The sequence below is a fragment of the Gorilla gorilla genome, chromosome 10, assembly GCF_029281585.2.
Source record: "Gorilla gorilla gorilla isolate KB3781 chromosome 10, NHGRI_mGorGor1-v2.1_pri, whole genome shotgun sequence".
Taxonomy (NCBI): Eukaryota; Metazoa; Chordata; class Mammalia; order Primates; family Hominidae; genus Gorilla; species Gorilla gorilla.
Genome location: NC_073234.2, coordinates 140,000,846 through 140,022,089, shown reverse-complemented (window position 1 = coordinate 140,022,089; position 21,244 = coordinate 140,000,846). Strand labels below are relative to the sequence as shown.

The window sequence follows — 21,244 nt, the reverse complement described above, 5'->3', positions numbered from 1 at the left end:
TGCGGGCGGGGAGCCGGGAGCAGGGAGGCCGAGCCACCGCCTCCCGGGCTCCCGCCCCGCCCCCTCCTCCCCCTCCCGCCGCCGCCGCCGCCGCCGCCGCCGCCACCGCCGCCGCGGCCGCCGGGGAGCGCGGAGCCGCGGGCAGGCCGGGCCGCACCGGAGCCCCGCGTCCGCCGGCGCCCCGCCCGAGCCCTGCGCCCGCGCCCTGCGCTCCGCGATGCGCGCCAACTTGCGGGCCGGGGACCCAGGGCCGGCGCCCTAGGAGGCGGCGGCGGGAGGATCGCGTCCCGACCCGAGGCCGGGCCTGCTGCGCGCCCCCAGCCCGATCGGCACCGCCACTTGCCTGAGCGCCCCGGCGGCCCGAGCGCGCCCCAAGCCCGGGCGCCACCGCTGCCACCTCCGCGAGGTGAGTTGGGGCCGAGGGTCCCCGCGGAGGGCGGGGGGAGGCGCGAAGCGCGCTTCCGGGGGATCCAGGGAGGATCGGGCGGCGCACGCGGCGGAGTTGGCGGGGCCCCTGCACTCCCGAGTTGGCGCTCTTGGGGGGTGGCCTGCTGGGGAGCGAGGCGCCCCGCCGACACTGCGGCCCGCGTGCTCGGGGGCGCCGGGGAACTTAGGGGAACTCCAGCTCCCTAGCGAGGGGGCGGGAAGGAGGGAAGTGGCGTTGGGGTGGGCGGGGGGCGCGCTGGAAATGCACAGAGCGGCCCCCCACAGTGTGCGCCGGCTCTGGGGACTTGGCCGCCAGGCGTCCCTTGTCCCCGGTGCAGCCCCGGACTTGGGGGGGCGACACTGCGCCTTATTTTCCATCGGGCAGCGCGGGTTTGAAAGCCCTTGGAGATGGTACCCCTAGCTCCCTGGCCTGGCTGTTGTGGAGGGGCGCATGAGGGTCTCTCACCAGCCGAGGGGGAGAGCCAGCCTTGTCCCTCCTGGGCGTGGGGCCACGGGGCGCTGGGCGGGGTCCCTCGGGAGAGTCGCCCCTGGTCCCCCTCCCCCGCGGGCCGGTGTTCCTGGTGTCTGGGCCTGCCTCCCGTGGCTGGTGACGCCTCATTGGGCCGCCTCCTAGTCCCTCCCCCGGGCTGTGCGGATACTTGGGATGCCACTACTTTGCGAAGTTGGAATTCAGAGCTGATCCCACTTGGGCACGACTGGGAAGACCCAGGCCCTTGTCTAGAGGGCAGCTTCCTCAGAGGCCTGCGGGGAGTGAGGGCACCCGTGGGGTACGCCCTCCCCGCCCCAGACACTTGCAGGAGGAGCAAACCGAGGGCGGGAGGGCACGGCGGGCGGGAGGGAGAGACACGCTGTACCTGGGAGCTGCTGTCGCCCGGGCCCAATTAGCGTGGGGCGCCCGGCGTTATTTTTACATTGTAGGTTTATTTTTTTGGAAGCGAGTGTCCTCCCGCCGCCTGTCGCGCGCTCCGGCTCTCCGAGGGTCTGGTGCAGGCAGCGGGGGCGGATCTGTTCTGTCGGCTCAGCCTCCTCCCTTCCTCCCCCTCCTCCTCTCCCCCGTTGGTGAGAACTGGTTTTATTATGATTATTATTATTTTTCCCTTTTTGCAGATTTGGAGGAAGGATGTGTGAGGGAGGGAAGAGGGGAGGAGGGGATAAGGGGAGGAACCTGTGGGCGGGGTGGGGGAGTTCTGGGCGCGTTGGGATGTGTTACCGGTGGCCTTGACTTTGCCCCTTTTCAGCCAGATCTGGGTCCCTGCGGCAGCTTTGATATAAGGGGCTCTCCGGGCCAGACTGCGGCGGGTGGGCGACCCGGGGCAGGCTGTGTACCTCGTGGCTGGCCTCTTTGGGCGTGCTGAGGAGGGGCCGAGAAATGGGAAGCAGCAGTGAGGTGGGATGGCCCACTCTGCACCTCAGCTCCTGGGGTTTGAATCTGACCTTTGCCACTTTCCTGGCAGTGTGACCCTGGACAGATGCTTAACCTCTCTGTGCCTGTCAGGTTTCCCATCTGCAAAATGAGGGTCAAAATGGTACTGAGTTCACAGAGTGGTTGTGGGAGCTGACCGTCCGGCCATAAGAATCCCTTGGTACTTGTATGTGTTACTATGATTACTGTGTCGGTATTATTCCTGGGTTCTAAGATTGGGCCTTTAATCCAACGTGGTCTGGAAGCCCTGTGAAAAGGGGCCACCTTACCTTTGCCTGGGGGTGGACAGTGGGGGGATCTGGGGGAGGGAGGGGGCCTTTTCCCACTCCCCTCTGCTTGTCCGGAGAGGATGGAGAAGGGCAGGTGCCCCCGCCCATTGAACAGATGCAAAGACCGAGTCAGGCCCAGCAGAGCAATGAAGGGGGGGTGGAGCCAGCGGTGACTGGCGAGTCGGCAGCGCGGCTGCCAGGGCATCCCGGGCTCTGTCTGGCTTCCCTGAGCCGCCTGCCGTGTCCCTGCTTGGAAATTCACTGCTGCCACCGCCAGCGGGTGCCGGGGGAGTCTGTGGTGCCGGTGCCCAGACATGGGGGCGGGAGCGCAGCAGGCCCCAGCCCTGGCCTCTTCCCACTGAGCTATTTACGCTGCTGGGGATCAATACTATTGATAAATCCATGTAAATGGTAATGTGGCTGTCAGGCCCTGGTGAGGGATGGAGACCCCTCCTGGGGCTGCGCGCTCCCCCTCCCCCTCTCGGAGAGGGTTTGGTTACGTGGGAAGGATTTATTTGGCATAATCTGTTCTTTTTCCCCAATTAATAATACTCATGCCACCTCCTAAAGATTTCCCAGAGCTCTGCAAACACGAATTTACTGCATGGAAGCCCTGGGCTGGGGACGGCTTGATTGTTCTCGGGGCCTGGGGGTGGGGGGCAGGGGGCGCTCGCAGCGCAGACACCCACCGAGGGAGTTGGAAGGCAGCCCCAGGAGTCCTGGCCCCCAGCGTCTGCCATTCATGCTGGATGTGGAGGCTGCCTGGCCCCGTTTCCCCCTGGCTGAGAGGGGGCGCATTCATAGTTCTGTGTTCCCAACCCCCATCTGAGAGTGTGGGTGGAGAAGTTGGTGCTTCACTCGGAGATGGGAGGCGGGGGTGGTACCTACGCAGAACCCAGCCGGAGGGTTCTCCTGGGGTCCTGTCTGTGGGAAGGGAGATTTTAAGGCAGAGGAGACAGGCTCTCAGCCCCTCCTCCTGCCGCTGTCTGAACTGAAAAGCCCCACAAATGCTGCCTCTGACCGTGGGCCGGGGGTGGGGGTGGGGGTGGGGTGGCGGGGGTTGAGAGCTTTTATTTGTGTGTGTGTGTTTTCCCTTCCCTGTTTCCTATTCACATCTCAAACGCTAAACAGCAGCCTCCCCAGGTGACACTTCTGAGACTGGGGAACTGCCGGTGGGAGCTGGTAACTCCTGCCTGAGGTGCCCAGGGGAGGGGCAAGGAGGGCCCCAAGCTTGGGCTGCTGCCTGGGGAGAGCCAGGTTTTTTAGGCCCAGGCCAAGGGTGACAGAAGGTCTGTGTCCCTAGGTGGGTGCGTGTGGTCCCCAGGGAAGTGATGCTTGGGAAAGGCCAGCTGGGCATCTTTTGAGGGAGCTTGGAGCCAGGGAACTGACTTTACAACCCATCTGGCGAACTCTCAGCCTCCATGCTGGAAAAGGCTGTGGATCATACACTAGTAATAAGAACCAACACCTACTGTGTGCCAGGAACTGTGCTCTACGCAAATCTGCTTGTTTACTCTTCATAACTCCTCTATGAGTTGGTGCTTTTATTATGTTATTTTATAGATGGTGAACTTGAGGCACAGAGAGGTTAAGTAACTTGCCCAAGGTCACACAGCTTGGATGTGGAACTACGAATTAAGACCTGGGATTATTCACGGTCATGTTAGTGCAGCAAGAATTTACTGCAGACCTGCTTTGCAAAGCTGCGATAGAGGATATGAAGAAAGAAATGATGTTTCTTCTTTGAGCAGCACCTACGGATCTTTGCCCCAGGTGGGGCAGGAGACTGAGAACTCGTTCTCCCCAGGGTTTGGGGAGAAGGATAGGGCCTGGCATTTCTTTGAGGTCTCATTTTATCTTAAACATTCATGCAAATTTGGCATTCGCCTTGGCGACACTGCTGTGTTTGTTTTGAAATGAAAGCATGGTTTTGAATTATTTAGCATGGTGCTCCAGAAAGCTGCAGCGGCAGAGTTCTGTGGCCTGGAGTGCCCATAGGCTGGGCGCGTTGCCCTCGGGTACTGTGTAGCCGGAGGGCTTCTGCTCAGTGAGGCCTTGGGGCAGATGGCGGCTTCATTCCCATTTTACAGATGAGGGCACAGGTCCAGGCTCGCCTGAGGTTGCACAGCAGAGGGACCTGTGCTTATGATGAGTGAACTTAGCATCATTGTTACTATCATGTCTATTTTGGAGCGGAGTGAGGCTTCTGAGCCTGGACACTTCCACACTGCCCTGCCCACTTGGCTCCAGCTAGCCTTGAGGAAGGAGCTTTTGGTTTATAAATCTAGAAAGAATTGTCCTAACCAGATATTAGAGGACAATCTCGGAGTGTTTCATCTGCCATCCCCAAGAGAGCTGCCGATTTAGCATTGGAAGTTCCAGCTTGGCCATTTACAAGCAGTGGGCCCAGGTGAGTGCCCCTTGCTCTCAGGGTTTAGGTGCCCTCATCTGCAAAATGGGCACATTGCCGGCCACCTGTGCCATACTGGAGAGCCTCTAGGGGCAAAGGGCATGAATATTGGGTTTGCTGTTCAGCTCTGCAGCTTCAAGCTGTGAATGAGTTACTTACCTATTGTGAGCCTCAGTTTGCTCATCTCTAAAATGGGGGTGCTGCTGCTGCTTCTGACTTTATGGTTGTGAGATATAATGAGCTCCTGTGTGTCCTGCGACACACAGGAGCTGCAGTTTCCCTTTTGGCTTATCCTGTTGGAGAGCAAAGACTTCACTATAGAATTCCTTGTGTAAACCCGGGTCCTCACCTACAGGCTGCTTGGATATCAACCATTCCTCCCTCTTAAAAGCTGCTGGGAAAGGTCCTCTAATGGACCCGTCTCTTTTCCAGAGCCCCAGGCTTCGGCTTGTTGCACTTTGGAGACGGTGGGCTCCTTTCCCGTTGGTCGTTGGTGTTTCACAAATGTGCTCAGCTCCCTCCCTCTGCCCTTGACGGTTGAGGTTTTCCATTAGTCTTTAATCACTTAGTGTCTGTCAGGCACTTGGAGTGCTTGGAGGTCATGGGCAGCCCGGAGAGTGGGCGAAGGCTGTGGGGAGGACGGGGCGGGGGAGGCCCCCTGGGGAAGGGCTGAGCTTCCCCTCTGCTCCTGGTCTCTGAAAAAAGGAGCAGGGTTTGAATCGTGCTTCCATTTATTAAGAACTCGAGTGAAGCCTCTGACCTTCTGGCCTTGGTTTCTTGATTCTTAAAAGGGAGGGAAAGAAAATAATGCCCGCCTGAGACGGGCTGTCTGGGAACTCCTGCTTTAGCCACTAGGTGCCTGTCACTCAGGAGCACTTCAAAAGTGGGTCCCTGCCACTGAGCAGCTGAACTGGTCATTTTATTTAATTTTAATTTACTTAAATTTAAATAGCCACCTGTGGCTGTGGCTAATGGCTACTTAACCCGACGGCACAGGGTTGGGTGATGAAGTCATATTCTGTGTTTCGGAGCAGGGCCTGGACTCTTGGTATCTGATTCCTTCCCCAATGCCCCACCTGCACCCCAACTTTTTTTCTGAGGTAGGGTCTTGCTCTGTCACCAAGGCTGGAGTGCAGTGGTACCATCACAGCTCATTATAGCCATGAACTCCTGGGCTCAAATTAACCTCCCGCCTCAGCCTCCCAAATGGCTGAGATGACAGGTGTACACCACCATGACTGGCTAATTTTAAAATTTTTTGTAGAGATGGGGTCTCTCTATGTTGCCCAGGCTGCTCTTGAACTCCTGGGCACAAGTGATCCTCCCGCCTCAGCCTCCCAAAGCACTGTGATTCTAGGCGTGAGCCACTGTGTCTGGCCTGATTTTTTTCCCTTTTCATGCGTGTTTTCTCTGCGTGGTGCCATCCTGGAGGGTCTTCCCCTTTCAGCGGTCCTTTTTCCCAAACCTAGCCTGGTGTGCCCTCTGGGCTGGTCCGTTCTCCCTGCCGTCTGTCTCCCTCCTCTTCCCACATCTCACTCTCTCTTCCCCGACTTCCTCTCCCACCGGCCTCTGGGGTAGCGCTGTCCAGTAGAACTTTCTGCAGTGGTGAGAATGTTCTAGATATGCCAGTACCATAACCAAGAGCCACGTGGGGCATTGGGTATTAAAACTGCCCAAAGCTGTTGGGGGAGTCTCCTTCCATTCTGGCCCTCCTGGTTTCTGTTCCCCAAGGCAGTCATGGCTTGAAGTGAGGCCAGTGCCACAAGCGGGGGATGAAATTGTAGTTTTTACTTTTAATAAATTTGAGTAGCCACTTGTGGCTGGTGGCCACTGACCCTACCGAGCAGTGCAGCCATAGTGACTCCTACTATACGGAGCCGTCTTCCCACATCCTTCCTTAGCTGTGACTTCTCCTGGAGCAGGAGACAGCTCCAGGTCCCTGCAAAGTGTGGGCGGTTCTTACCTCCTGGGGCTGAGCTCATGTGGAAAAACCTTTGTTCAGGTTCATGGGGGCTGACCCAGCCGGACCCGGAGGAATCCTAGGTTAGCACCCTTGTTGGTATCTGTCTGCACAAGCAGATACCTGCAGAAGACACCTATCTGCTTTCTCTAAGTGGGATCATACTTATTTTATTATGGTATGACTTAATACATCATGGACTTCTTTGATGAACGTTTTTGGGGATAATGTTGCTTTTTATACTTCTTGGGGAGAATGTAGAAAAACAAAAAGTAATGCATTCAAAACTCTGCCAGTTGCTTTGGGCTTTATAAAAGCTTATTTTTTAAATGAAAGAAAATGCATTGACTTGTAAAAAAGAAAATTAACACATTGCGTAAAAGTCTCCCTCGGTTCCTGGCCTCCCAGTTTCTGTTCCCCGAGGCAGTCACAGCTTCCCGCGCCTGAGTTTCCTCCGAGATGCTCTTGGCATATGTCGGCCTTAAATGGACTGTATGTGTGCGTTCCCTTTAAAAACAAACATGCAAGTGGTATCACGCCATATATTCAGGTTTGATTTTCGCCGTCATAGTCACATCCTACGTGATAATACGTTTCGGAGCCGATTGTGGAATGTAGAAAGCAAGAGTTGGCAAACTATGGCCCTTGGGCCAAATCCGGCCAGCCCACCACCTGTTTCTGTATGGTGCAGAAGCTGAGAATGGTTTCTCCATTTTTTAATGGTTGAAAAAAATCGAAAGAAGAATAATATTTTATGACATGTGAAATCATATGAAATGCAAATTTCGGTGTCCATAAATAAAGTTTTGTTGGAATGCAGCCACGCTCACTCATTTACATGTTGTCTGTGGCTGCTTTTGGGTACAGCGTTTGCAAAGTTGAGTAGTTGTGACAGAGGCTGGAAGGCCTACAGAGCCTAAAATATTTACTCTCTGGCCCTTTACAGAAGATATTTGCCGATCCCTAATATACTACCTCACTGTTTTGAACCTCAGTGTAGCCTTGCACGGTTTCCCTGTTGAGGAAACTGCGGCCCAGAGAGGGGTGTGAGTTTGAAGGTCATTCCAGGTAGGCCCTAAAAGCCCTCCTTCTAGCTTGGGCTACTGTTCTTGCTGAGTTACGCTGATGCTCATGGTTATAATTTGCTGTTGTAGAATGCAGTAGGAAAGAGGGGATGGTTAAGGCAGCAAGCACTTGGCCTGATTTTTGGCACAATTTTTTGGCCTCTTAAATGATGACTTTAGAGTGGTATATAGTTGCTGTAGCACCTACTGTGTGGCACTGCATCGTTTTCACAATTTTCCAAAGCCGTAATCCATCTTGTTTCCCTCTTTGCTTTGGCTACTAGGAAGCTCAGAGCCAAATTTTGCAACGTGCTTTCTGCAATCACTGGTTTATGTTTCGGCTTTATCTACTTCATCTTGATTTTGGATTTGTTTGTCTCTCATTTTTTTTCCCTTTGCCCTGAGCTTGCTCTCTGATTTTTATCTTACCTTACACATTCCTGAGAGTTGTCTCAGTTCTTGAGGGGCAGAATGGATCAGGCAGGAGCCGAGCAAAGGAAAACACTTGTTGCAAGATGCTTTCATGCACCATCCCCTGCACCAGCATTCCATAGGAGGAAACCAAAGGCTGGCCCTGTGGAGTGTCTTAACCAAGGTCAGACCCTGGGTGAGAACTGAGCACGGTTTTGGGGTCCGACTTGGGAAGATGACAGTGAGTGACTTGGATGGTGAAAGATGTCCCATTTGAGAACCGGATGGGGCCCTCCAGAACTGCTTGGCCTGAGGGAATGCCCTGGAGGTGGGGGGCTCAGCACTGTGGTACCCGGAGACCTCGAGATTGTTTTGGAGGCAATATTGCAAGTGCGTCTGAAGCCAAGGGACCTCTGGGCCATCTGGTTCCAACCTGGACTTGTGGCTGATGCTTCAGGTCCCCCGCTTCTCCTGCTGGCCTTTCTTTGCATCTGGAAAGGAAATGGGGGGAAAGGTAAGTCAAAGGGTGGGCTGTTGGAGGTGGAATTGGACCAGACCCGGGTGACCAGTCACCACTGGCCTGCATGTGTCTGTGCGTATGTGCCTGCCGGCCGGGTGGCTCCTGGGGGTCAGTCTTTTCTGGGGTCCGGAGGCCCTCTCCGCCTCTTGTCTCCCAGGGTTCACTTGGTTTTCCGTGGCCTATATTTGCATTTTAGGGCTGATGAGTGGATCTGGGGGGACCCACAGGTCTGAGTGACATGGCCTTGGGCAATAATAAAGGCTCCACGCGGAGTTCCTCAGTTTGCCTGGCGGTGAAATGGGGTGATGAGTGACACGTGGCTCACAGGCTGTGAAGTGAAGGGCATTCAGGGGCCCGTTGGGGTGCAATTGTCCCTGCAGACGGTGTCGTAGCCCCTCTCCCTCCTGACTGTGACTCGTGGGCCCACGGCACTGACCCCAGGGTAAAGGAGGTGGACCCAGCAGTCTCCTTGCCATTGCTCAGGGATGTCCCAAAGGGACCTTGGATCCCATCTATGCAAAAGTGGACCATTGACCCCCGCATCCCCCAGGCCCCTGTTCTGGGCATCCTTCTGGAATGAGAGACGTGGTCCCAGCCACCTCTCGATGGCCCACCTGGGACTGCAGCCGCCTCCTGCCTGCTCTCTGGCTGTCATCCTGTACCCACAGTCCCCTCTCTGCAGGCAGCCCAGTGGAGCCACAGCAGCTAGAGTGACTTGACCTCATCAGTCTGCAGGGCTTCCCACCATTTCTTGAACAAAAATCAGAATCCTTCTTACCGCCAAGGAGGCCTGCACGCCCCCCATCTGCCCACCTGTGGCCTCCCCTTGGCCCGCTCCCCACAATTCTGTGGTGGGGCTGGGGAGACCTTGGGCCAGGTCTGGAGGCGGGGTGGGTGGGAGAGTTGATTTTTCTTTGTGACCCAGGGGATCTGTCTGGGGATGCTCTTTAGTCATTAGTCCCAGAGGCCCAGACCCACAGGGGAGGGCCTCGAAGGACTCTGTCCTCACATTGAACTCTGCGGTACCTGCTGAGACCATCAGGGAGCATGGGCCCCAGTGTGGCTATAGTGTCTCGGTGACCATGGGAACCCGCCTGGTGCCAGCCCTGCTCTTGAAGCTAAAGAGGAGAGCCTGCCGGGTGGGGTTGGGGCCGGATGCAGCTCCAGGCCCTGGCCTGGGCTTTTCCCTAGGCTGGGCCAGGCGTGTCAGCATGGGGGCCTGCAGGGGATGTCGCCCTCTGGAGCCTTGCAGGAGTCAGGGGGCCTTTCCTGGGTCCTGGGGGCTTGGCCAGGTCCACAGGGTCAGGATTTGGGAGGAATTCTGTGTGGCGGTGGCTCCTGGGTGATGCCCACTGCTGGGTAAACCAGGGGAGGAAGGCAAGCGGGAGAAGTTGGGAGACACCTGCTTTAACCTGCCATCCCGCCCACCCACGCCATCTGCCACCCTCCTGGATATTTTTATTTTCGCATCCTCTGCCACTATCGTGCCCTGGCCTAGGCTGCTGCATGTTTTTGGACAGTGCCTGTGCCACCTTCCCACCCATTCACGTCCCTCCTGGAACCTCAGGCTGTGACCTTATTTGGAAACAAGGTCTTTGTGGATGCGTTTAATTAAGAAGAGGTCATCCTGGAGCAGGGTGGGCCCTAAATCCAGTGGCCCGTGTCCTTATAAGAGGACAAAAAGACACAGAGGAGAAGGCCGTGCAATAATGGAGGCAGAGGCTGGAGCGATGTGGCTGGAAGCCAAGAAGTGCCAGGGACTGCTGGGAGGAAGGCTCAGGACAGACTCCCCCGCAGAGCCTCCAGAAGGAACCACCCCTGCCAACACCTTGATTTTGAACCTCTGGCCTCCCGAACTGTGACAAAGTAACAGTGGGTTGTTTTAAGTCCCGGGTGTGTGGAGCTTTGTTTACAGCAGTTCTAGGAAGGGAACACAGCTCCCATCACAGCTGGCTCTTCACTGGTCACCCTGAGACCCATCCCCCACGTGGCAGCCAGGGGGAGGCCTGTAAAACCCAGGGCAGGACAGTCCCGCTGCTGCTCCGAAAGCTGATTCCCTACCTGGGCCGTGGGGCTCTACCCTCTGCCCCCGCGTGGGCCGTCCTCTGCGACCTGCTCCCCTTGCCCGCTCTGTCTCAGCCACACCGGCCTCGCTGTTTCTCCTGAAATGCACCAGGCAGCTTCCGCCATGGGGCCTTTGCACTCGCCCTGCCGGAGCACTCTTTCCTGGTATCCGCAGGCCTCGTCTCATTCCTTTGCCATTTTTCTCGGATTTTTTTTTTTTTTTTTTTTGAGACAAAGAGTCTTGCTCTGTTGCCCAGGCTGGAAGTACAGTGGCATGATCTCCATGCACTGCAACCTCTGCCTCCTGAGTTAAAGCGATTCTCCTGCCTCAGCCTCCTGAGTAATGATTATAGGCGCACATGGCTAATTTTTGTATTTTTAGTAGAGATGGGGTTTTGCCATGTTGGCCAGGCTGGTCTCAAACTCCTGACCTCAGGTGATCCACCTGCCTCGGCCTCCCAAAGTGCTGGGATTACAGGCGTGAGCCACCGCACCTGGCCTGATATTTTCATATTGAAAATTGCACCCTCTCCCCTCCCTCCCTCGGTTGTTTCCCAGTGTGCCACCTTCTGATAGATGATGGTTTCACACGTTTGTCATCTTGCTGTTGTCTGTCATCCCTGCGAGAATGGACGTTCCACAAGGGTGGAGACGTCTGTCTGTGTCCCAGGTTCTAGAGCAGTGCTGGGCACACCGTGGGTGCCTCGTAGATGTGTTGAGTGTTGGGCTCTGGCTGGGCATGGCCTTGCCTCGTGCCCTGGTGCCCGTTGGGAGTCCCAGGTTGTCCATCCGTCCCTGTGCCTGACACCTGTACCCTCCCTCACCTGTGGCCCCCTCCTGCTCCCGCAGAGCCTCCAGGTCACTGAGCCTGTGGCCATTCCCTCTCTGTCCCTCCCTTGGTGGCTGTGACCACCCCTTGCTAGCACTGAGCTTGGCCTCTGAGCTCCACGGGTGAACATAAGCCCACAGAGGCCCAGAGTGGCCAGGGTGTGGGAGAACCAAGTTTTGCCTAATTCAGCATTCACGCCTCCATTTCGCCATCTATAAAATGGGCATAATCAGATTCCTCGTCTCTCGAGGTTGTCTTGAGCGTTATGGGAGGTCCTACATGAAGGTGCTTATTGCCTGACGCTGGGAGCACAGAGAAGCCTTCCATGTGGGCTGGGCCAGTGCTTACTGTTTTCAGTTTGCCGTGTGGGTGTTCCCTTTGCCAATTTTTGGAGGAAGTTGGGGCATCACAACCAGGCGACCCCAGGGACCGGGGAGGGACTTTAAACCCGAGTTCTCATGGATGGGTGGCCCGAGACGGATCCTTCCTGGCCCTTGCTCCTCTCCCCAAGGAACCAAGTTCTCAGGGGTCCAAACCCACTGCAGCTTTCTGGGCGGATTCCCGGGGCCAGCAAGACTTGTCTGCTGTTTGGCAAGATAGGAGACCCTGGTGAACTCTGGGAACGGTGGGGGGCCCCTCTGCATTTCTTCAGCAGAGTTCTTTCTGTCACTTTGTGCTCGTTTCCGCATCTGTAGAATGGGGGTAACTGCAGTCCCTGGTGCGTAGGGGAGTGGATGCTTGGGGGGACTGCTATGGCGATGACACCCGTGCATGTATACATCCTGTGGACGTTGTCACAGCTGTCTGTGCCCTGGGGCTGGGTCGGGATGCCCCCGTGCCTGCCACTTGCTCAGGCTCCCTGGGCTTTGTGAGCTGTGCACACACTGGAGGGTATAGTAGGGAGAGCTGCTTCTGCAGGTGTCCTGGTGCAGGGGTGCCCCCTGCCCCAGCATTGCTGTCTGGTGTCTGAGCAGGGAGGGGCAGAGGTGAGGGTGCTCCAGAGAGGGCCCTGAGCTGGTAGGATGCAGGCAAGCTCGCTTGGCACCACATGGGTTAGCTCATCTAAGCTTCACAATAACCCGGTGTGGCCAGAACTATTAGTTTCCCTGTTTACAGATGGGGACACTGAGGCACAGAGTGGTGATATCATTGGCTCAGGACACACAGCTCCTAAGCTCCTTGCTTGGTGGGCAGCTGTCATGGGCAGGGCCCATTGTGTGCTTTCATCCCTTTCCCCTGGACTGTGGTCCTCAGAAGTGACCAGAGACAGTCCTGGGTCCACCACGTGCCCAATCCTGGACATCAAAGCCCACGTCTCTGCCCTGACCCAGCCCATTCCCCTCCAGGTCACCCTCGAAGGCTCCCAGGCTGCGGCCAGCTCTGCTGTGCAGGAAGCTGACCCTGTCTGTCTTGGCTTCTCCCTGCTCGGCTATAAATAGCAGCTGTAGCGGCAGGCAGGAAGCTGCATCTCCCGGCACCTGGGCCCTGGGCGCTGCCCCCTTGCCGCAGCAGCACCTCCCGGAACTGTGCGGCCCTCAGTGGGAACGTGGAGGTGGAAGTGTGCTGCGCATCGGGTGTGTGCTCTCTGGTTTGCTGTGTGACCTTCAGGCTCTCGCTGCCCTCTCTGTGTCACAGCCCCTGTCCGTGGGTCCAGGCCGCCTCTGTGCTCGCGGTGCTGTAAGGAGTGCCTTTGGGTGCCTGGAGGTGCGGAGGGCGCAGCATGAGGTTTGACATTGAGAAGGGGGCGCCTGGCTTTTGCCTTGGAGAGGGGGGAGTTGAGTGGGAGGGGGCACCGAGGGAACCTGGGGAGGGGAGCTTCCCAGAGGAGATATTCCGTGTCTGGATGCCCAGCTGGGTGGTGGGAGGCTGGAGGGCCATGACGATGTGGAACTGCCTGGAGGGCCCCAGACTGGGAGGTGGGCCATGGGGAGGGCACGGGGCCTTGGACGCCCATCCCCACTGCCAGATTGCTGTGTGATTTTTTGCACAGCGTCTCTGGGACCTGTGAAATGGGAGTGATGCCACCTCACGGCACCTCTGGCAGGAAAGAGACGCAAAAGGGCGTTGAAGCAAGGAAGGCGTTTTGTCGTGCCCTCGGTCATCTTTAAGCGTCAGGAGGGTTCACGCTGCTCACGCCATTATGTGCTTATGGGGCAGGGCTCACCCTGTTCCTTTTTGGCCTGCCCCGGGGCCCTGGCTCCTGAGTGGGGGTTTGTGAGAGCATAGTCACCAGGAGCTGCGGGGGAGGGTGCTGACCATGCCAAGGACATCCTGAGCAGCTTTGGGTGGCCTCTGGTTCCCCAGCTCCCCCACTCCCCATTTTGAGGGACACCAGCTGCGGAGTGGGGGCGCATGCAGCTCGGGCTCTTGGACGTCTCCTCCCGTGGGTGCCCTGCAGCAGCTCAGCTGTATCCTGCAAAGCCTTCTGCAACCTGGCATGCAGGGACATGAGGAAGCGTAGGTTTCAGCAGTGGGGGGATTTCTTATGGATCTTACTAGAGCATGGGCTGTACAATCGGGCCATTTGTGACTGGTCAGAAAAAAAACGTTGCTCAAAAGTATTGATAAGTTCTTTGTTGTTAATCTGGAGAGGGAAGTCTCTAGTGTTAGGCCACAGGACTCTGTCTGATCACGTTTTCATCAGATGCTGGACTCTGCACTGCTGGGGACGTGTATTCACGTACAGGTGCTGGCACTGGTCATGCTCACCCATGCTGTGTAGCAGTGGAGAGACTGAGGCACGTGGACCCTGGGGAATCGCCTGTTGGGAGTTCAGAATCTGTGGGATGGGGCCTTGGGAGTTCCCTAGAGGCCTAAAGATTTTTGTTTTTGAAGCCTGTGTTAAGCTGAGTAATGGTCCCCCGCACGATGTCCTAATTCCCAGAAGCTGTGAATATGTTATTTTATGCTGCAAAGGGGATTTAAGGTGGCAGATGTAATTAAGGCTGCTAACCAGCTGACCTTGAGATGGGAGATTATCCTAGATTATCTGCCCGGGCTCGATGTAATCACAGTGGTCTTTATAAGAAGGAGGCAGGAGGTCAGAGAGATTTGAAGATGCTGCGTTGCTGGCTTTGAGGATGGAGAAGGGGCCATTAGCCAAGGAGTGCAGGCAGCCGCTAGAAGCCATAAACGGTGATGGACAGGTTCTCCCCTAGAGTCTCCAGACTGGATGCAGCCTGCCGACACCTTGAATTTAGCTCTGTTAGATCCATTTCAGACCTTGGATCTCCAAAACTGTAAGGTAATAAACTTATGCTGGCTGGGCACGGTGGCTCACGCCTGTAATCCCCAGCACTTTGTGAGGCCGAGGTGGGAGGATCGCTTGAGGCCAGGAGTTCAAGACCAGCCTGGGGAACACAGTGGGACCCCCTGTCTCTATAAAAAACACAGAGAACTAGCTGGGCATGGTACCTGTGGTCCCAGCTAATCAGGGACTGAGATGGGAGGGTCACTTGAGCTCTGGAGCTGGAGGCTGTAGTGAGCTGTGATCATGCCACTGCACTCCAGCCCGGGTGACCAAGTGAGACCCTGTCTCAAAAACCAAAAAACCTCCTAACCCCCCCAAAAAACTTGTGCTGTTTTAAGTCACCGGGTTTGTGGTCATTGTTACAGAGGATGCTTGCTGCCCCCACAGAGCCTGTGATTTCCCTGTGAACCAGCAACCGGGAACAGGGCCGTGGGTGATGTGGTCATGGAGACAATGGCTGCGTTCCTACCATTGGTGACCTTGGAATTAAGTGACCCCTCAGTTTCTTGACCTTGACCTGGGGGCTGTGGCTGAAGAGCACAGAGTGAAGAGAGAAACCTGCAAACTGTAAAGGGCTGTGCTAGTGAAAAGCAAAATGTAAAAGAAACACACAGAGGCAGAGAGACATTTGTGCTTTCTTTATTCTTTTCTCTTCTTTAGTGGTTTTTTTTTTGAGACAGGGTCTTGCTCTGTTGCCCAAGCTGGAGTCCAGCTCCATTCGCAGCTCACTGCAGCCTCGACCTCCCAGGCTCAAGCAATCCTCCCATCTCAGCCTCCTGAGTAGCTGGGACTACAGGCACATGTCACCATGCTCTGCTAATTGTTTTGATTTTTAGTAGAGATGAGGTGTCATTATGTTGCCCGGGCTGGTCTTGAACTCCTGAGCTCGGGAGATCCTCCTGCCTTGGCCTCCCAGAGTGCCGTGGTTACAGGTGTGAGCCACCGCATCCAGCCCCTTTTGACTTTTTCTTTTTTTTTAATCCCTTAAATCCGGCTGGAGTACCTGGTCCCAATGGTTGACCAGAAAAAAAATAAGTCCCCAGCATGTCCCATGACAAGCCACAGTTGATTTCTCCCGGCTGGGTCTCCCATGTGGGCTCTTGGAGCCACGGCCTTTCCCAAGGGGCGGGTGTTCCGGATTCTCAGAACAGCAGGGCACATGCTGCTGCCTTCCAGCTTATTAAAAAGAGGAAGAAAACGGCCCGCGCCTCCTGCCCCCAGGCCTCTGGGCCTGCGTGCAGAAACCTGAAGCCTGCAATTAAGTGAAACTGGATCCTTAGTGGGGAGAGGTTCTCCTGGGCTGCTGGAAGAGACTCCAGGTCCCAGACCCCGAGGAGGACCACTGGCTTGTCACAGACTATGTGGGGTCTTGGGGGCAAAGAGGCGGCCAGGGGAGAGAGGAGAGAGGGAGACCAGGCTGGCCGAGCCTTAGCCCAGGACACCAAACTCAGGGCTGTAAGCTAAGGTGGCTTTTGTTAAAAGAGAAAAAAATGACAGGTGACTTTCAAGTCACGGGAGCCCCCTTCCTGGAGGCCACCGCCTCTCACTGGGGCCTGGGCTTTTCCATGAGCCTCTGTGTATCGCTGCACGGCCTGGGAACGTGCCTTGTCTGTGGACATGTGGATCTGTGCGCGCTGCTCTCCTGTTTGCTACTGGGGGAGCCGTATGACTGCTAGTTTTGTAGGTCAAAAGTGGTCGAGTATTGACAGCTTTGTATATAATTCAGTGCAATCGTTTTCTCGGCTAGACAAGCGGCAGACCTGAGTGGTTCCAGACACTGTGTTCTCATGCACCTTATCACATGACTCTGCCTCAGTTTCCTAATATGTAAAATGAGGACCTAAGCAGTCCTCACCTTCTAGGGTTGTTTTGAGAATTAGAAGGGTAATAGCCACAACATCCAGAACCGTGGCATTAGCTATCATTATTTTTATCTGTATGATTACAGGTTTTCACCATGTGCTGGTGCAAACCAGCTTTGATCCAGCTGGCTAATTTTAACTTCTTGTAGTATTTTGTCATGGGGATGTGACATGAGCTTGGTGTGTTTCCTGGAGAAAGCTACTTGGTGCTTGCCATGGGAAGGGGCTGCCGGGGACTTTCTAGAGAGCACCTCTGGGTGCCCGGGTGCTGTGGCCAGTGGATTTGCCAGCTCTGGGCTTCTCCTGGTCATGCCAGGGGTGCTCCACGGGGGCTTTGCTGGGTCAGCCCTCTCTCCATTGAGGTGTGGGCCCCCCTGCCAGGTCCTAGTGGAGCCACCCAGGGCCAGGCTGGGCATGTGGTTTGGCAGCTGCTTTACATAAAAGACTGTTTTTGGTTTTTGGAAGCAGAACAAATGTGTTCTCTATAAGCTGGAAAATAAGGAAGGAAAAGCTTGCATATAAAAAATACAACCACGTTCCTACCCCCCAGAGAGAGACTGCCAGCCTCCTGGCCAGTGTAGTTTCTGATGAAAAGGAACAGAGCTGTCCTCCCCCCCGTTCACCATCCTCCCCCTGCCAGTGGCTGCTGGGGGAAGGAGCTATGAAATATACAGATTGTGGAGCCCCCACTCTAGACCCAGTAGGTTAGACTCCTGAAGGATGGGGCAGGTATTTGGCAGCTGGGGTGGGGCTGTGAGTCAGTGGGACCTGGGTTCAGGGCCCGCCTCTGCCTTCCTTCCATTAGGTGGGGCAGGAAGCCTTGCCTCTCTGAGCCCTGTGACCTCGTCTTCTTGAATGTGTCCTGCAGGGAGGCCCTGCACACAGTAGGTGCCCAACTGATGCTCTCCTGCATTTGGTAAGAACGGCAGGGTTCTCAGCCTGGGCACTGTTCGGGTTTTGGGGCCTGGGTCATTCTCTGTTGCAGGAGCTGCTCTGGGCACTGCGGGATGCTTAGCAACACCCCTGCTTCCACCCACCAGACCCCAGTAGCACCTCAGCCCCCTTTGCTACCGCCAGAAATGCCTCCAGACATTGCCTGCTGTCCTCTGGGGGTCACAGTCACTCCCGCCAGACCCCTGCGATACAGGATCTTAGAGAGGGACCTCAGGAGGGGAGAAAGGTCCTGCGAAGGAGTTTTCCTCGGAGCTTGCGCCCAGCATGTAGATTTTGTTCATTCACATACTTCCCATAAGTACCTAGTGTGTACTTCCCCTAGGCAGGTGTGACACTCTGCCCATCCACCCCTGCCTTCCCAGTGGGATAGGGTGGTGACTCAAGGCCCTGTTCCTGCCACCCTCTCTCCCTCTGTGAAACGTGATAACGTTATCTTGAGGGGTTGCTGGTGATATGGCGAGGCGCTCTGTCACCCTCAGGCGGGCTGTTTTCTTTCTGGGCCTCGGTTTCCCCATCTGGAGAAGGGTGTTCGTAATAGCATTTACCTTCTGGGTTGCAGTGGGGAGTCAGGAGTCACTGTGGCTGTGATGATGAGCCCATGATGTGTGACCGCTTCTGTCCTGGGGCTCCCTCAGCCCACTGTGCCCCGGCGCTGGGGCAGAAGCCCTTGGCACCTTCTCTGTGCCTGGCCTTGCAGGTGGGGGTTTCTACTGCAGGGGGCTCAGTTGCCTTCCTCCCCAGGCCCCCAAGGAGCCAGCTCAGCAGAGATCCCTAGGGGGATTAAGTGAGTTCATTTGATCCCGAACGTGAACCTGAGCAGGCGGCTTATCTCCTCAAAAGCCAGACGGGCAGTGGGCCACCCGGCCAAGCGGGGAGTGTGGGATTTTATCCTCCAGCCGCGGCCCTGCCCCTCCCACCGCCAGCCCCTCAGCTGCGTGCCTGCCTGTCTCAGTGCGGCACATGCCACGTGAATTCATCTGATCCTCTCGGTGATCTCGTGACCCAGCAACCATCATCATTGCCAGGCAAGCAACGAAGGCTCAGAGAGGTTAGCTCCCTGGCTCAGCGCCACACTGCATCCCAACCACCCTGACAATATTTACCCCATAGACTTGGAAAATCCCCTCTACTCCTGGGCAATGAAATTCCTCCTTAATACAGACTAGACTCGACACAGAATTAACAACAACAGCAAAAATCTGTGCAGTGCCCCAACCGTCGGGTAAGGGGAAGCGGGGAAACGAGAGGGAGGAGTGGCTGGCTCCCACTCAGAATGAGTAAGCGTGGATTCGCGAGAAAGCAGATCAGAGCCCTGCAGTGCTGGGGGGAGAGGAGAGTGACATTTAAGAAACAGCTAGTATTTGGACTGGTTCTGGCAGGTTTTTTTGAATGGCCAGGTCATTTGAAAATTGTGTAGGGAGGGTGACTTTTATGGAGTGGGACTGTCCCAAAGGCCATGAGCCAGTCATGGGGCAGCCAAAAACATCCCTGGGGTGGGGACCCTGCCATGGAGACCCCCTGCCCCGCCCTAACAGCACAGGAAAAAATAACAGGAACAGTAAAGATAATATGCTGTTATTGTGAGATGGAATAATAAAAAACAGTAACTATGTTTGGGGGGGAACAGCATTGCCATTGAGACCCTCTGTTTTCATATCAATAATAATGACAAAAAGAAAAGAATGGCAGACCAGGCACCATGATGGACCCCCACTCTGTCGCCGTCTGGCTTGGACGACTGCAGTAGCCTCTTCCGGGTCCCCAGTCCACTCTGGTCACACCTGTCTGGTCTCTGAGTTGCAGCCAGAGGGATCCCATCAGAAGGACCGTGAGACTCTGGCCCCACACTCTCCATTCTCTTCCCACTGCTCTGAGAATAAATTCAGAGGCCACCCGGGAGCTCCTCAGCCCTCACCGACCGCATCTGCCTCTGGGCCTTCGCGTTTGTTGTTCCCCCCACCTGGAATGCTGTTCCCTGCATATTGACACAGCTGGCTCCTTGCTGCCATTCAGGTCCCAGCTCAGTGCACGTTTAGGAGGCCTGATGTGATGTGGAGGAGAGTTAGAGTGGAGGAGAGGTCCCACAGGAGGGGACCTGCCCGGCCTGGGGCACCCCAGGCCCCTCTCTCCCACCAGGTGGCTCCTTCACCCACATCATCATAGTTCTTATGGTTATTTTATAACCTTACAAGTTTTAGAATTATATCTCATTCTGTATGTGTATTTATATATATGTTGTTATATATATGAATATGTATTCTTTATAACACACTTTTCTCATATAAAAATATATGATTGGTCTCTCCATACAATGGAATATTATTCAGCCATGAAAAGGAATGAAGTACGGATGCATGCTACACTGTGGGTGAACCTTGAAATCATGATGCTGAGTGAAAGAAGCCAGACACACAAGGCCACATAGTGTACGATTCCACTTTCATGAAATGCCCAGAACAGGCAAACCCGTGGAGACAGAAAGCAGATTGGTGGTTGCCAGAGGCTGGAAGGAGGGGACCTGGGGAGAACCTACTCCATGTTGATGGGGTCTCCTTTTAGAGGGATGAAAATGTTTTGGAATTAGATAGAGGTGACGGTCGCACAGCACTGGGAATGTCCTAAATGTCAGAGCTGCCTACTTTATAGTGGTTAATTTTATGTAATGTGAATTTCGTCTCCATTTGAAAAATGTGGGAACTAAAAAAGATGGAGTAGTCCCCCCTTAATCTTGGGGGATATATTCTAAGACCCCCAGTGGATGCCTGAAGCTGCAGACAGTATGGAACCCTATATATACTCCATCTGTTCCTACACATACAGACCTATGACAAGGTTTTCTTTACAAATTAGGCACAGTGAGAGATAACAACCATAACTAATAATAAAATAGGACAGGCCAGGTGTGGTGGCTCATGCCTGTAACCCCAGCACTTTGGGAAGCCAAGGTGGGTGGATCTCTTGAGGCCAGGAGTTCGAGACCAGCCTGGCCAACATGGTGAAACCCCGTCTCTACTAAAAATACAACAAAATTTAGCCAGGCGTGGTGGCGAGTGCCTGTAATCCCAGTTACTCAGGAGGCTGAGGCAGGAGAATCACTTGAACTTGGGAGGTCGAGGTTGCAGTGAGCCGAGATTGCACCATTGCACTCCAGCCTGGGCGACAGAGCGAGACTCCATCTCAAAAAAAAAAAAAAATAATAAAATAAAATAAAAAGACAATGTTAACGGTATGCTAGCATCACTACTCTTGTGCTTTGGGGCCATTGTTCAGTCAGATAAGGGCTACTTGAATACAAGCACTGCTGTACCATCACAGTTGATCTGATTCCCGGGATGGACACTCACAGGCAGGACCGTCTGCAGAGTGGGTCCTCCTGGGCAGAGGAAGGGGTCATGTCCTGGGCTGGACAGGACGCGACGGTGCAAGATCTCATCATGCTACTTAGAACAGCGTGCAATTTAAAACTTAGGAATTGGCTGGGCGCGGTGGCTCATGCCTGTAACCCCAGCACTTTGAAAGGCCAAGGTGGGTGGATCTCGAGGCCAGGAGTTTGAGACCAGCCTGGCCAACATGGTGAAACCCTGACTATACTAAAAATACAAAAATTAGCTGGGCGTGGTGGCAGACACCTGTAATCCCAGATACTCAGGAGGCTGAGGCAGGATAATCACTTGAACCCAGGAGGTGGAGGCGGAGGCTGCAGTGAGCTGAGATCACACCACTGCACTCCAGCCTATATAACAGAGTGAGAAAAACAAAACAAAACAAAAACCCAAAACCC

At 55.2% G+C, this 21,244-nt stretch overlaps 1 protein-coding gene across 31 annotated transcripts in view; it reads left to right on the top strand.

The window, feature by feature from the left end:
* Window positions 1–267: 267 nt before the first annotated feature.
* The window catches only part of NCOR2 (nuclear receptor corepressor 2), a 245,481-nt gene continuing 224,504 nt past the window's right edge, over window positions 268–21,244 (top strand). For 28 of the 31 annotated variants that reach the window (XM_055358347.2, XM_055358371.2, XM_055358370.2 and 25 more), the window contains exon 1: window positions 273–406. The gene's annotated coding sequence lies outside the window, so the exon portion shown is untranslated. Of the gene's footprint in view, window positions 407–1,108; window positions 1,507–21,244 lie in introns of those variants that run through there. The other 3 variants (XM_063694476.1, XM_055358334.2, XM_055358335.2) reach the window with 2 other exon arrangements.